Below are 15,969 nucleotides of genomic sequence, written 5' to 3' on the forward strand. Positions count from 1 at the left end.
TTAGGTTTATAGCTAAATTTCTGATGACAGGTTCCCTTTAAAACCTGACACATTTCCTTTGTATTTTAGGCAAAAAAAAATAAATGTTTTTTACATTTTAAAATCTACAAAAAGGAAAATAGGCCAATGCAAAATTTTGGGCACCATTGTAGATTTTTGTGCTCAGATAACTTTGACCAAAGTTTCAGACCTTTAATTAGGTTACGGCTAGTGATGGGCAATATTGGGGATCGGCGGGTCAAACCAGATTTACAAAAACAAACCCGGTTCAGGACCGGAATTAATCCTGAATATCTGCCCGGATGCCAATCCCCATATAAGTCTATTGGGATCCAAATATTGTTCTTTAAACAGGTTGTATAAAAGGGCTATGGGGACTAGAGCAGGTGAGTTATACTTACTGAGTCTCCCATGCTGCTGTAACACTACTTCTGGGGCCGCTTATTAAAACGTCATTGGCTGCAACATAACCCCAAAGAATGATTGACCCACCCCCAAGCTTACCAGTTGGCGATATATTCTTTTCCTGAAATTCTGTGTCCTTTTTTCTCCACACATACCTTTTGATCATTGTGGCGTTCTTTTTTAACCTCATTGGACTTGTTTCCAAAATGCATCAGGCTTCTTTAGATGTTCCTTTGCATAATTATGACACTGAATTTTAGGAAGTGGATGCAGGAGAGGGTTTCTTCTGATGACTCTTCCATGAAGACCATATTTGTGCAGGTGCCTTTGAACAGTAGAACAATGTACCACAACTTCAGAATCTGCTAAATCTTTCTGAAGCTCTTTTGCAGTCAAGCAGGAGTTTCTGATCTGAATCTCCATGAAAGAAAAAAAAGAGAGAAGAGGGCGCTCCTAAGAGTAAACTTTATGCGGTGAATAATGAAACAATTGCACTCACCTATGAGTGTTGTACTACAGGTACAACACTGTCTGTTAGCACTGACAGAGAGATCCAGGTTACCCCTTGGCTGGCCGACATGGATCCTACTGAGGATGATCACACAGCAGCCTTTGATTTCACCGCTGCTGGGGCTCAGAGCTCCTGCAATCCTCCTGTTTGGGTCGGCGTCTCACTCCTGGATCAGATAAGAGGAATTCCATTCCCACTGGTAAGAGAGCCAGGCTAATCTGATGTTTAGTCAATGTAATTAGACTAACTAAAGGCCCCGTCACACTAAGCAACATCGCTAGCAACATCGCTGCTAACGAACAACTTTTGTGACGTTGCTAGCGATGTTGCTGTGTGTGACATCCAGCAACAACCTGGCCCCTGCTGTGAGGTCGTTGGTTGTTGCTGAATGTCCTGGGCCATTTTTTAGTTGTTGCTGTCCCGCTGTGAAGCACAGATCGCTGTGTGTGACAGCGACAGAGCAACAACTAAATGTGCAGGCAGCAGGAGCCAGCTTCTGCGGAGGCTGGTAACCAATGTAAACATCGGGTAACCAAGAAGCCCTGTCCTTGGTTACCCGATATTTACCTTCGATACCAGCCTCCTCCACTCTCACTGTCAGTGCCGCCTCCTGCTCTGTGCACATGTAGCTGCAGCACACATCGGGTTAATTAACCCGATGTGTGCTGTAACTAGGAGAGCAAGGAGCCAGCGCTAAGCATTGTGCGCTGCTCCCTGCTCTGTGCACATTTAGCTGCAGCACACATCGGGTAATTAACCCGATGTGTGCTGTAACTAGGAGAGCAGGGAGCCAGCGCTCAGTGTGCGCTGCTCCCTGCTCTCTGCACGTGTAGCTCCGTGCGGTGGTAACCAAGGTAAATATCGGGTTGGTTACCCGATATTTACCTTAGTTACCAAGCGCAGCATCTTCCACGCTGCGCTGGGGGCTTGTCACTGGTTGCTGGTGAGCTCACCAGCAACTTGTGTAGCGACGCTCCAGCGATCCCTGCCAGGTCAGGTTGCTGGTGGGATCGCTGGAGCGTCGCAGTGTGACATCTCACCAGCAACCTCCTAGCAACTTACCAGCGATCCCTATCGTTGTTGGGATCGCTGGTAAGTTGCTTAGTGTGACTGGACCTTTACACTGGAGCTGCGGCACTCCGTGGACTCCCAAAGGAGAGATAAGGTATTCAAAGAAGAAGAAAAAAGCTATGGTATAAAGGGCGCTGCTCACAAGGGAGATAGGAGATAAAATAATGAAGATTTATTTGAGCTACAACGTGTTTCAGGGATACGATAAAACAATCATTTCCCCCTTCCTCAGGTATCTAACACTATTTTTTTTATGCTGTGGTCCTAAACGTTAACAAGCAGGAAATTGCTAATATTTACCCAGCGCTGACTCACAGCAGTAAATGACCACTGCTGGCGACAATTCAGTGTTAACAGGGCAGCTCTTTCTCTTCTGGGCTCCTCTGTAAACAGAGCATGACTGCCTGCCAAAATCATTCTGATTGACAACAGGCTCCCTGTAGTTAGGCAGCGGAGAGCTGTGGATTTGCCTGAGGTCAGCAGTCACGCCCCATCAATAGAGCAGAGTGGAAGAGAAGCAGCTGCTCTGTCAACGTGACGTCAACGGTAGTTAGCAACTACCTGCCTGTTAGTTCTTGGACCCATAGTAAAAAATGAAATAGTCCTCAATAATGGCTTTAAGCTGTGTCTATTGGGTGGTCATAAAAGTGTTTTTTGTCCGACACCTATATTTATCGATCTCCTTTTTCACAATTATGGTTGGTTCAGCTAAGCATGCATAGGTTCTCAATGAGGAGAGAAGAATAAACAGCTGCAGTCGCTTATCTACCATTCCGAAAAACAAAAAGATTGAGCATGTTCAACATGACTATTCCATTTTTTTCCCCCGAACAACTACTGAAAAAACATCTGCCAAATATCTAATTTTCATAGATGCTCTTATAAAATTACCAAGTTCATGTGTAGAACCACATTAACAAAGGGAGATTAAAAAAAAAGGCGGGGTTAACATTTTGGACAAAACTGCAAGAGGTCTTCAGAACAATATTAATCTAATGATGTACTGCAGCTTAGCAAGGAGCTGTAATGGGTAAGGAGACCTATAGCAAGTGTTCAATTCCCCTAAAGTGCCACCATGGGGAAGATAAAGCATCACACAGTTCCTATTGAAATCAGTGGCTATCTGTATACATACAGATGTGTCAGGTCCACCAGAGTGAGGGATGCTCATTGTAACCCCTTCTACTGTAGCTAAGTGGACCCCCATGTATTCCCCATTTCAATAAGACCTGCATCACCTGCTCATCACTTACTTTTTACTATTAGGTTATGATAACAACATAAATATATCTAAACAGAAACAACAGACATATTAATACAAGTAACTTCATAATTGATTTAATCTGAGTGCAGCTCAGTGTTTCTGATGCAAAAGTACATAGAATTTATCAAATTCTGAATGGCGGCAACAATGACCAGGAGGAGTGTACTGGATTCAATCCGACCTGGATAAATCCATCTTACTGGTCTCCCTTTAGCTATATTTTATAATTACATTTTTTGGTTGCGTGAAGGGAAATATGAGATTTGCATTATGGATTAGAAAAACAAAGTTCCACTGACAATGAAGATGTATCCTGAAATGACCATTTTGGTCATGTTTAGATAAAAAAGGAGCAGCCAAAACTTTTGGTACCCTTAAAATCAACTTGTTACATATAACTCATAAAAAAATTGTGAGGGGGAAAAAAATAACAAGTAAGAATAGTAATTCTACAACATTGTCTGTAAACATGAAATGGAAAAACTATTAAAGGGAACCTGACAGCTGGCTGTATGATTTGGGCCAGGTGACAGTAGAATTTCTTATTTATCAATCAAAAAAGCCAAACACATCTGCTCCCGTTCGAAAGACTTTATTCTCATATACGAGGAGATAGGTCAGAATCACCTTTCAAAAATAAAATATAATCACCTTTCAGAAGTAAAATATAAGAGTTTCTGATTTTCTATCATTACATCTGTCTTTTTCTAGTAATACTTCAAAGGAACAGCTGCAAACAATGACATAAATCCTTTAATTCCCAGCTCACCAGATAAGGAATTTGTAACAAATATCTATTCTAAAAAATACATTGTTTGGCCTTTAATAAATCTTTATCTTCTTCCCTATTGTCCAGACGGGAGAAGTCTAGTCAAACAAAGTCAGTAGCTACAAAACTAAAATTACTATAAAACTACTTATAATGAACACAGACTATCTTATATTAATTCAAAATTAAAATTCTTAAAACACCAGGTATATTTCACTCTGAGATGCTGTGGCCATATCACAGACTAGTAGGACAGGCAGGCCATGATGCCACTGTGATTCAGAGTCAGACATAGCTGGTTGAAATCATTCAGCCAGTGCCTGATACATGATGCCCATGGATCGGCAATCTATATCAACTGTTAGGTTTTCTTTAAAGTGTAAACAAGCTTACAAAATAACAAAAAATGGTTTTATGTGGGGGTTTTAACCCAGAAACAGCACCACTTTTGTCCATTGGTTGTAGCTAGTATTGCAGATCAAGTTTTTTGTTCAACTGTACTGCAGTGCCAAAGACAAAATGGACAAAAGGGGTGCTATTTCTGGAAACAAAAATGCATAATATTTCCAAATAATCTTAAATGCTACATACTGTACATAGTCCTCAAAAATGAAAACATTATGGCGGACAATGTTGTATCTCAGCACTTATATATTTGATATCAACATTGCCTATATCAGCTGCATAGCCTGACTCAACTGCTTCCACATACATAAAAGGCAGGAAAAAGAGACTCCGAAAATGAAGCCTTAAAGGTGTTCAAGTGTCTTATAGGGTTGGAAAGCTTATAAAAAGAAAGGTGCCCAGCCTAATAATTCAGGAATATGCCAAGTGTTCGCAGAGGACTATCTAAACGTATCGATTTACTTTCAGAATTGTGAAGAGCTGACAGATTATTATTAAGCATCACCAATCCCCATGATTTTTCGTTGCATCCAATAAGGGATTCATTTCCCGTTTTCTTTATTGTAGGATACGCCATACCAACTACCCAGTATCCGGTCGTACTGACTTGTACTTCAAAGTAATGTGTTCCTGATCTGAAACAAGTTGTGCTTAAAACCTGAGATGATGCAAATTTCTCGAGAATTGAAGACTGTCTGGCGTCAGTTTTTAGGTAGGAGGCTGCCTTGAGGTCTTGAGAAAGAACCACTTTACTATTTGCGGTGTTACAATCCATCACCATATTAAAATCTGCTTCAAGCTGGAAACCTCTCTTTGCCTTCAGTTTAGCTAGAGAATGAACTAAATTGTTCAGACTGCTCTGCAAGGTAACGGATATAAGTACATCATCCAATTTGTGGTTAAAAGTCCCCGTCCTCGTGTGTTCCATCTTCACATTGTTTTCAAAATCAGGAGTCTTGCCAAGGACCAATTTGCACTCTTTTAGAAAGTTCACTGCATCATTAATTCCAAACAGCTCTTCAAAGTGGAGGATTTTTTGATAAAAGGTCGTCTTTCCATGTCTCCAACTCTTGGATGTTATCAGACACTTGATCCTCAATGTCATCTTTCTGCCTGCTGATCTCATCTAAGACTTGGTTCTCAAGTTCATCGACTTGTTTTCGAATATCCACAAATAGATTTATCGTTCTGACTTTTAGTTCATTTGCCTTTTCTTGCACTTGCTTGACTTGACCTTTCAGATCATGAACTTGTTTGCCTACTTTCCGTCTTGTCGATAATATCCTATCTAGGACATATTTGAGTTCATCCATTTTTTTCTTGCATAAATTACTAAGTGTGTCCACCTGATGTCCAACATGATTTCCGTTATTGAAGCACGATGAGCACAAAAAAACGTTATCTTGATAGCAGTAGAATTTCAAGATTTCCTTGTGAGTTAGACACTTTCTGTCAGACTCTAGGAGTAGAGTGGAATTTGCCTCAGTTAGGACATGTTCCTGTGACTTGCTGTGCACCCTGAGATGTTCCTCACACAAGAAAGCTTCACACAGCAGGCATCTTTTAACAGCATGTGTGTTAAAGCCAATACAATACGTGCACAAAATGACCCCATCCTTCTTTGTGTTGTCTGAGAATAAGTGCTCCACGATGTTACAGAGCTTCCGACTCCTGGTCAGTTCTGGTTTCTTCTTAAAGACATTTCTGCATTCAGGACAGGTATAGACTCTTGACTCCTTCTGTCTCTGAAACAGATTCTCAATGCAGTTCATACAAAAGTGATGTCCACAGCTGAGACATACTGGATCGGAGTAAATGTCGAGGCACAGAGAACAGCACAGTTCTTCTCTCACTTTTGCCGAAGCCATTCCTAAGTAAAAAAGAAATTAAATTGCATGCCAGATGGAGAAGTAGACGAGATAATTAGGAGGGTCTCATATACTTTATGGAAGTTACATTGTAGCTAGTGTATAAAATTAAATGCCCATAATTTGACAATAAACAGTGACGTCACTCGTCCAGTAAAATGTCAATAAAAATGACTGTTATTGCATTTAAAGGTTTATGAAAAGCACAATTAACAAATCTAAAGCAATTGAAAAAAGGCGCAGGAATTTGCTATCGAGGCTAAAATGCAAGAACAACAATCACAAAAGATGCAATAGCAAACTGCTCAGAAAACCGTGTTCATTAGATTTTTACTTGCTGCTACAGTATGTTACTGATTCAGCTATGGATACTACACATAATCTGCATTTATTAGAGAAAATTCTGATCTAATTGTGTGACTCAATCTGTCAACAAGTTGATGTCTTTAGATAGGAACCTATACTAAATACTTAAAGGTGTTGTCCACTACTTGAACCCCTACTCATTCCACTACTACTGTCCACTATTTGGACAACCCCTACTCATTCCCCTTGTTGACCCCATACAAATAAACCTATATTCCGCTCCAGTGTGACCGCGGTTTCAATGAAGTCTTAAGTTGGGTTCCCTTGGCCCACTTGACATTTTTATGACACGTGAGCCCTGAAGCCAATCAGCGGCAGCTTCCTTCACCATAGCCATCTTCAGACAGCAGGAAGTCAGAACAGTGATCACATCATGCTCAAATGTCCAAAGGAGGGGTGAAGGAAGCCGGTGCCGATTGATTGCAGGGCTCATGTGTCATAACGATGTCACGTGGGTCCGAGGAACGCGACTTGAGATATCGCTTGAACCACTGATTTACACGTGCACACTATTGGGTTTCAAGATCCATAATTGTCTGTAGTCCATGAGTCTGATATATGAATGCATATAATAACCACGCATGAAAAAGGCTTTATTTTAAGGAAGTTAGATGCTTTTATAATGGTTGCTTGGGAAAGACTTTGGAATCCTTCCAAAGAGCGCAATATTTTGTCTTTTGCTTAGAACTGCTTGAAAACTTATGAAATGATAAAGGTAATATTAGGAAATAGGAGAGACATATGTCCTAACATCTCTTAACGCTATATTATTCTAAGATACAAGAAAAGACAGATGTAAGATACATGTAACTTCATTCAGTAAATTCCAAGCTGAGCTTAATTGGCAGGAAAAGTAACAGACAGTCCCTTGAAAGTCTCTGAATGAAAATATGGGTGTAAGCGTCATTGTTTCCAGTATTTTGGGTATCTTCATATAATCATGTCCATAACACCATGGCCGTATAGCTGAGTATAGGCCTATTTATTTTTATAGGTGGTGAACAAAGGGAATGAGTGGGGTTGTTCAAGTAGTGGACATCCTCTTTAACTCTCATGAGCCAACGCTTTTAAAATTATCTTCGGGCTGAAAGTATTTAGCTATGTTCTCATATAATTAAAATCTTCCTTGGATAAATGAGGATAAAGGCATAGCTAAGATGAATACAGCCCCAGTCCCAACTAAGAATAAAAGCTGTGGAGTTACAAGTGGCTGCTTTGCAAAAAACAAACAAACAACAAATCACTCATTTTTGAGGTGCAGGTTAGGGGACTATCGTCTATTTATTCAGTACAATAACTGGTAACTTTTGTTGTTAACAATGTGCATGCAAGCTATATAATCAATAAAGATTTAATAGGTATAAACAGGGTCTAGTTATGCACCTGCCCCAGCTGGGCTGGGTTTTGTTACCCCATAATCAGCCACTTTCTGCTATGCTCCATGGCGAGTTTTACAAGTTGCTCAGCGTCTCAGTGACATCATCTCCCTATGCCATTTTAAGGACCAGATGGCAACAACCCTTTATCTTAAGACAGTATTATGTTCAGCTGTCATGTGTTAGGTTCTATTATCTCATCAGGCTGCTGTAACTTCTGCAACTAGCACCTTTAACTCCACAAGACCAGCTGATCAATCCATTGTTTGCAGAAAGCACTGTGAACTGGCATTTGGAGACAAATTAACACTCTGCACTCACCTTTGCAAACTCCTGTGCGTTCTAAAAATCCTCAGACCTTAGAGGGGGAATGTGTGAGGAGACAGTATGGGAAGCGGGGATGTTTGAGGAGACACTATAGTTAGAGGGGAATGCGTGAGAAAACAGGAAGGGAAGGGGTGAGATGAAATGTGTGAGGAAATAGTATGGACATTGGGTAGAAAATATGTGAGGAGACAATATGGGGAGGGGGAATGTGTAAGGAAACAGTATGGACAAGGGGTTGTAAATATGTGAATAAACAGTATGATTGGGGGAATGTGTGAGGAGACAGTATGGGCAGGGGAGAATGTGTGAGAAGACAGTGTGAGCAGCAGGGTGGGAATGTGTGAAGAAACATTATGGGTTGTGGGAATTTGGAAGGATATAGTATAGGGTGGGGGTGATGTATGAGGAGACAGTATGGTGAAGGGGATATATGTGAGAAGACAGTATGGGAAGAGGAGAATGTATTAGGTGTTAGATTTTGTCCCCACAAATTTCTTCTCCAATACTAAGGACTGGGTGGTATGGGGCCATATAAAGAGGGGCCAGCATGGGGGATATTATGAGGGCACCATATATAGGGAACAACATGCAGAAGTGGGCAGTATTATGGGGAGGGGGCACAGTATACAGACTGTGTGAGGAGGGGTCCCAGTATGGAAAGGAGAGGCCAATGTGGAGGCCATGAATCATTAAGGCCCCGTCACACTAAGCAACATCGCTAGCAACATCGCTGGTAACGAACAACTTTTGTGACGTTGCTAGCGATGTTGCTGTGTGTGACATCCAGCAACAACCTGGCCCCTGCTGTGAGGTCGTTGGTTGTTGCTGAATGTCCTGGGCCATTTTTTAGTTGTTGCTGTCCCGCTGTGAAGCACAGATCGCTGTGTGTGACAGCGAGACAGCAACAACTAATGTGCAGTGAGCAGGGAGCCAGCTTCTGCAGAGGCTGGTAACCAATGTAAACATCGGGTAACCAAGAAGCCCTGTCCTTGGTTACCCGATATTTACCTTTGATACCAGCCTCCTCCGCTCTCACTGTCAGTGCTGGCTCCTGCTCTGTGCACATGTAGCTGCAGCACACATCAGGTAATTAACCCGATGTGTGCTGTAACTAGGAGAGCAAGGAGCCAGCACTAAGCATTGTGCGCTGCTCCCTGCTCTGTGCACATTTAGCTGCAGCACACATCGGGTTAATTAACCTGATGTGTGCTGTAACTAGGAGACTGGGGGCTGGTCACTGGTTGCTGGTGAGCTCACCAGCAACTCGTGTAGCCACGCTCCAGCGATCCCTGCCAGGTCAGGTTGCTGGTGGGATCGCTGGAGCGTCGCAGTGTGACAGCTCACCAGCAACCTCCTAGCAACTTACCAGCGATCCCTATCGTTGTTGGGATCGCTGGTAAGTTGCTTAGTGTGACTGGACCTTAAGAAGGACAGTGTGGGTTGTGGGATCACATTTTGTGTAATGAGCACAGTAAAAGGGCAATTATTTATTCAGGGGCACAGTATAGGGCAGATATTTTTATGACAAAGTTACTTTTAGGGACAAGGTGTCAGGATGTGCTTCACAAGATTGTAGAAGACGAGCTGTGAATGTGAAAAGTCATCATGGCATCTGGACAAGATAGAGAAGAAAAGAAAGAGATTGACTCCAATTAGAGATGTCATTGGTAAGGTATCTGGATGTAAATGTTTATTTGTGATACTGACTATGACTCATCAGTATTGTGGTTCATATATGGTATAGTTTGCTCCTGGCTGTTCATAACAACTCACAGTATCTTCTTAACATTGTTAAGGATATTCTAGGAGTTGTAGACTCATGTGAATTGATTGCTGTTCTGTCAAGTGAATAGAAAAAACTCACTATTTCAGTAGGTCCACTGCCACATACGGAAGGAGTTCCAGCAAGCCTTGAATGATTGCTGTATTATATTCATGTACTGATGGTGATTATGGTGATTTATTCCTGTTCTATGGGTGGTTTTGGTAATGTGTTTCTATACTGTTGGAGGTTCTGGTAATATAGTTTTGTACTGTACTGTATTCATGTACTGATGATGCTTCTGGTGACACATTCCTGTAATGATAATGGTTGTGATGCTGTATTTTCAACTGTTGCTGGTTTTGGTGATGTATTTCTGTACTGTTGCTGGTTATGGTGATGTATTTCTGTACTGATGGAGGATGTGTTGCTAAATGTCTGTACTGATGGTGGTTCTGGTGCTGTATTCCTATACTGATTTTGGTTCTGGCGAGGTCTTTCTGTACAGATGTGGGTTGTGGAGATGTAATCATATACTGTCTTTGGTTCTGGTGATGTATTTTTGATGGTTTTGGTTCTGTATTTCTGTGCTTTTGGTGCTGTGTTTCTTTACTTTTTGTGGTTCTGATGCTGTATTTCTTTACTGATGATATTCTGGTAATTTATTCTGTAGCTGACGGGGGGTTCTGGCAATGTATTAATGTACAGAACATGGTACTGGTGATGTATTTCTCTACAGCTGGTGGTTGTAGAGCTGTATGTCTGCACCATTGGTGCTCTTGAAGCTATATTTATGTACTGTTTGTGGTTCTGGTTCTGAATTTCAGTATTAATGATAGTTTTGGTGATCTATTCATGTGCTGTTGGTAGTTTTGCTGCGGGCGTCTTTACTGTAGGTGGTTCTGTTGATTGATTTATGTACTCCTGGTGGTTTTGATGATGCATTGATGCTGGTTGTGATGCTATATTTTTGTACTGATGGTGGTTCTGATGCTGTGTTCCTGTATCAATTGTGGTCCTGGTAATGTCTTACTGTATTAATGGGGGTTCTGGTGATGAATTCATGTACTGTTCATGGTTCTAGTGATGTACAGTACCGACCAAAGGTTTGGACACACCTTCTCATCTCTAGAACAACTGTTAAGAGAAGACTTTGTGCAGCAGGCCTCCATGGTAAAATAGCTGCTAGGAAACCACTGCTAAGGACAGGCAACAAGCAGAAGAGACTTGTTTTGGCTAAAGAACACCAGGAGTGGACATTAGACCAGTTGAAATCTGTGCTTTGGTCTGATGAGTCCAAATTTGAGATCTTTGGATCCAACCACCATGTCTTTGTTGAAAAGGTGAACGGATGGACTCTTCATGGCTGGTTCCCACCATGAAGCATGGAGGAGGAGGTGTGATGGTGTGTGGGTGCTTTGCTGGTGACACTGTTGGGGATTTATTCAAAATTGAAGGCAAACAAAACCAGCATGGCTACCACAGCATCTTGCAGCGGCATGCTATTCCATCCGGTTTGCGTTTAGTTGGACCATAATTTATTTTTCAGCAGGACAATGACACCAAACACACCTCCAGGCTGCGTAAGGGCTATTTGACTAAGAGGGAGAGTGATGGGATGCTACGCCAGATGACCTGCCCTCCAGTCACCAGACCTGAACCCAATCGAGATAGTTTGGGGGTGAGCTGGACCGCAGAGTGAAGGCAAAAAGGCCAACAAGTGCTAAGCATCTCTGGGAACTCCTTCAAGACTGTTGGAAAACCATTTCCGGTGACTACCTCTTGAAGCTCATCAAGAGAATGCCAAGAGTGTGCAAAGCAGTAATCAAAGCAAAAGGTGGCTACTTTGAAGAACCTAGAATATAAGACATATTTTCAGTTGTTTCACACTTTTTTTTAAGTATTTCATTCCACATGTTTTCATTCATAGTTTTGATGTCTTCAATGTGAATCTACAATTTTTAGAGTCATGAAAATAAAGAAAACTCTTTGAATGAGAAGGTGTGTCCAAACTTTTGGTCTGTACTGTATTTCTATACTATTTGTGGTCATGGTACTGTATTTCTGTACTTTTGGCACTGTATTTGTGTACTGTTTGTGGTCCTGATGCAGTATTTATGTACTGATGGTGGTTTTGATGATGTACTCATGTACATTTGATAGTTTCAGTGCTATACTTCCATACTGTTGGTGGTTCTGGGATGTACTTCTGTAAAGTTATTGGTTTTGATTCTGACACATGCATCAATCCATAACTTGCAAGATATCAATACAAGGCTATGTTAAATAATGACCGACAAGAGTTACTACATATGTATTTACATTAGGAACATTCATTATAAAACTAGCATACAAAATCTTAACAGTGTGTAACATATTTATTGCTAGAATTTAGCTCTGCTTGCCTGTTTCAGCGGACATCATATGACCACTCATATGCCATTTTCATTCTCACGGTCATGTGCAAAATAGCTTATTTTCCTGCAATGTAGCCAGGGCTGCAGTTTTCACTGAACATTGAGAAATTCAGGAAGACCTGCTAGTGGGCACATGACTATATGTATGCAAATCTCATAGGAGAGGTCTTATGACGACTACTCAAAACACTTAAGTTGTGTTAAGGAAGGGAGTGCCAAATTGAATTTTTGCCACTGGTGCAGCACTATAATACACAAGCTAAAGTATACAAGCATGAAAAAACAGCTTAACTCACTCATGATAAATGGCTAATTATGAAAAATAAAAATGAAAACAATACAAAAGCAGAGATAATAAAATTAATGTAATAACTACTTAAACCAGCTCACATGCTGATATGGATTCAAATAGCAAAAAATGAGTTGTAAGAACGCCACTCAGACCTATCAATATGTCAGTGATCAAAACATATTTTATATCTAAAGTAAAACAATTTATTTAAAAGAATACAGGAGAAAGCATGTGGCTTTCTTCTTCAGGTGCCATATCTCATACATTGCAATGCCAATAAAATGCCTAGAATTTGGGTATGGGTACTGTCCAAATTTGACTTTCCAATTTACATAATCAAGAAAACAGATACATGCACTCAAAACACATTCTTCATGATGCCAGGAATAAAAAACAACTAAGCAGTCACATTAGTTACCTTGAAATTAACTACATATTATATGTTTTCACATTCAAATATGACTGTATGATTAACACATACTTAAAGGGAACCTGTCATGTAAAGAAAAACGCTATTAACCTTCAGATATAGGTTTATTCTCCATATCAATAGTTTCTCATGAGCACACAACTGGTCGACACCCAAGTCTGACTGTGCAACTTAAAAGCACCAGGTGATGATATAGGCCAAGTAAGGGACAGAAAACAAGGAGTGGGGCCACCAATATCTGAAATCAGGGTGCCAACCTGCACAGTCAGGTAGGGCATAGAAGGGAGTGTGAGCAATAAGAACAGGCCCTTCATTGCACTTAAGTATTAGGACAATATTGCAATACATTGATACATCAATAAACCTATGTTTTAATGCAGATCTATTAACACAATCATGATTTTAATAGGGTTTCTATGTTAGTTCCAGTTTGCAAAAAAGCCATATAAGAGATGCAATTAGCATGTGGAAGAATGTGCTTTGGTCAGATGAGACCAAAAGTAGAAATTTTTGGGCTAAATGCAAAACGCTATGTGTGCTGGAAAACTAACACTGCTCATCACTCAGAAAACACCATCCCCACCATGAATCATAGTGGTGCCGGTATCATGCTGTGGAGGTGCTTTTCTTTAAAAGGGACAAGAAAGCTAGTCAGAGTTGATGAGAAGATGAATGAAGCTAAATACACTGCAATCCTCAAGGAAAGAAAAAGGAACCAGCACGATCTGAAATTGGCATGCATCATATAAAAAGTGAAAATTCACAGATTTATTCCAACTGTACTATAATAAAAAAAAAATGAGATTTTTAGCAAATAATTGATCAATTCTTTGAGCCACCCCTGCCAACGTCACGGCAAATCTCAATAGGGGGGTCCTAACCTATATTACGTATTTCATGTGCCATGCGGCCTCCTAGATAAAGTTAAAAGCAGAACCATAATGGAGCACACATACCTGTAACCTGTATATAGCCGCTTCCATGTTGCAAAAAAGGCAATTGTGGATAGAGACCAGCCCAGGTCCCAGCATGTGGAGCAAGCTCTACACATACCAGGACTATATCAGAACTGACCCTCCCAGTGCCAGACAGCAACCATTGATAAAGGCGGACCAGATCCAAGAATGGTGCTTAATTAGCATTGCCTGTGGAAAGGGGTGAGGTAACTGAATCTGAACAGCCACCAACAGGAGGAATACATTGCAAACCAAAATCAGGCGTGCATGGTATGGTGATGGTCAGTCACCAGAAACTGTAGCATAACTACAGTCATAACAGAGAAAAAGGAACCAGCACGATCTGAAATTGGCATGCATCATATAAAAAGTGAAAATTCACAGATTTATTCCAACTGTACTATAATAAAAAAAAAAATGAGATTTTTAGCAAATAATTGATCAATTCTTTGAGCCACCCCTGCCAACGTCACGGCAAATCTCAATAGGGGGGTCCTAACCTATATTACGTATTTCATGTGCCATGTGGCCTCCTAGATAAAGTTAAAAGCAGAACCATAATGGAGCACACATACCTGTAACCTGTATATAGCCGGAGTGTGAGCAATAAGAACAGGCCCTTCATTGCACTTAAGTATTAGGACAATATTGCAATACATTGATACATCAATAAACCTATGTTTTAATGCAGATCTATTAACACAATCATGATTTTAATAGGGTTTCTATGTTAGTTCCAGTTTGCAAAAAAGCCATATAAGAGATGCAATTAGCATGTGGAAGAATGTGCTTTGGTCAGATGAGACCAAAAGTAGAAATTTTTGGGCTAAATGCAAAACGCTATGTGTGGTGGAAAACTAACACTGCTCATCACTCAGAAAACACCATCCCCACCATGAAACATAGTGGTGCCGGTATCATGCTGTGGAGGTGCTTTTCTTTAAAAGGGACAAGAAAGCTAGTCAGAGTTGATGAGAAGATGAATGAAGCTAAATACACTGCAATCCTCAAGGAAAACCTGTTAGAGGATGCAAAAGACTGGAGACTGTGGTGTAGGTTCACCTTTTAGCAGAACAACAACCCTAAACAAACTGCCATAGCTACAATGGAATGGTTTAGATCAAAGCGTATTCATGTGTCTGAATCGCCCAGTCACAATCCAGACCTAAATCCCATAAAGCTCAATCTCAATCAGAAGGCATTACCCTATGATCTATGAAAAAGACTGATGGCAGTTCCTAACTCTAATATGAACAGGTGCACACAGAGCATGAAACATAGTAATAGAAAAGAGACAGTTGCACTCTGCAGTGCTAACATATGTGTAACAATGAATATAGCAATATATGCATTACTGCTATAGAAAACAAGTAAAAAATTAGATATTTAGCACACAAAAATGGCCAGTTTTATGTGACTTCACCTTGGCGTTGGCTGTTGGGCTCACATAAAACTGGCCATTTTTGTGTGCTAAGTATCTAATTTTTCCATGTTTTCCATAGCAATATTGCATGTCTATATTGCTATATTCATTGTTACACATATCTTAGCAGTACAGAGTCCAACTGTATTTATTTTGTTACTCTGAGTTTAGAGCTGAACACTGTGTGACACATGGGGCCCTTGTACTTTGATACACAACCAAGATAATGCACATAGCTGGTGGCTGCAGCCGCATTTTTCCCAATTATTTATTTATTTTTACACTCCACTTCCTGATAGATAATGTGAGGGCAACCAATCAGACGCC

This window comes from Anomaloglossus baeobatrachus, chromosome 7, assembly GCF_048569485.1.
Source record: "Anomaloglossus baeobatrachus isolate aAnoBae1 chromosome 7, aAnoBae1.hap1, whole genome shotgun sequence".
Lineage (NCBI taxonomy): Eukaryota > Metazoa > Chordata > Amphibia > Anura > Aromobatidae > Anomaloglossus > Anomaloglossus baeobatrachus.